We start from the raw sequence: 1,397 nt of genomic DNA on the forward strand, positions 1-1,397 counted from the left end.
ACCACTGAGTGGGAGAATTAGTAAGTAGAGAGGCACTACCGAGGCAAAGAAACCAATAGTCCAGGCCCCCAGTGATAGTATCACGCACAGAGACCAGTTCATGATGATCAGGTATCTCAGTGGGTAACAAATAGCCACATAGCAATCCAAAGCCATCACTGCAAGCAGAAAGCATTCAGTTGCCTCCAGGAATAAAGTGATATATGTCTGGGCAAGGCAGAAGTTATAAGATATGATTTTCTTTGCTGCAACGAAGTTAAATAACATTTTTGGGACCACAGTTGTGCTAAAATATAAATTTAGGAAGGCCAAGTGACAAAGGAAAAAATACATAGGTGTCTGGAGAGAAGACTCAAGAACCACTAAGGTGATGACAGCTGTGTTTGCAAAAATATTCACCAAGTATATCAGAGAGAAAAGGAAGAAGAGGGGAATCTCAGCTTGGGGATGATTGGAAAATCCAACAAGTACAAGCTCAGTGATGGTGCTGCAATTTTTATTCCCCATTTTGTCCATTAAAACTGTTCTATTTAAGTGAAAGGAAGAAGAAAAAAAAATGTTTTATATGAATATAGGAGGACTGAATTAATTCCTTTCACATTAGTTACTCTGGGGATTATAAATGTATCATGAATTTATAAAAACATACAGATTATTTTTGAAATTCCACTTTGTAAATGTTTGATTCAAAAGAATAAGAATAGAATATATCTCCAAATAATTAACTGTGTTACACAATTACCTACTTTTGAAAAATAAAATAAGCAATTTTTAGATTTAAAACTGATGATTTGACCCAACTCTATCCACCACTTCATAACATCATATTTGTTGCATACCATTACTTTATATTAAATAAAAAATAAAATAAAATAAACCCCATTGCCATCGAGTAGATTCTACTCATAGAGACCCCTCCTTGAGTTTCGGAAGTGGTATCTCTATGGAAGTAGATTGCCTAATCTTCTTTCTGAGCAGTGGCTGGTGGGTTTGAACCCCAGCCTTCTGGTTAGCAGTCAAATGTCTTATGCACTACACCACCAGAGCTCCTGTATTTTAGACTAATGAAATATTGTTACTTGTTTTCCATTAAGTAATTATTCTTTTAGGGGAAAAAAAAAGTGATATATCCAAACTTCAAGTAGAAAAATGGGTGGTTTAAAAAAATACTATTCTCCTTCCATTACACTAAAAATAAAAAATAATGTTATTATTTACCTTTAGCAAAAGATGCAATTGATTTATTTTCCATTTCTGGTCCTTAAGTAACAGAAATTATAATAACAGAAACATGAAATAGTACTCAAAACTTAATATTTACTAATTTTACACCTCAATGTCAATAAGAATATAAAAACCTTCCAGTTGAAATTTTAAATTTCAATGAAATCATTTTA

At 32.9% G+C, this 1,397-nt stretch overlaps 1 pseudogene; it reads right to left on the reverse strand.

The window, feature by feature from the left end:
• The window catches only part of LOC122152041, a 1,238-nt pseudogene extending 722 nt beyond the window's left edge, over window positions 1–516 (reverse strand).
• Window positions 517–1,397: the final 881 nt, after the last annotated feature.

The sequence above is a fragment of the Orycteropus afer genome, unplaced genomic scaffold (genome assembly GCF_000298275.1).
Source record: "Orycteropus afer afer isolate SDZICR_OR568_19922 unplaced genomic scaffold, OryAfe1.0 scaffold01221, whole genome shotgun sequence".
Classification (NCBI taxonomy): Eukaryota; Metazoa; Chordata; class Mammalia; order Tubulidentata; family Orycteropodidae; genus Orycteropus; species Orycteropus afer.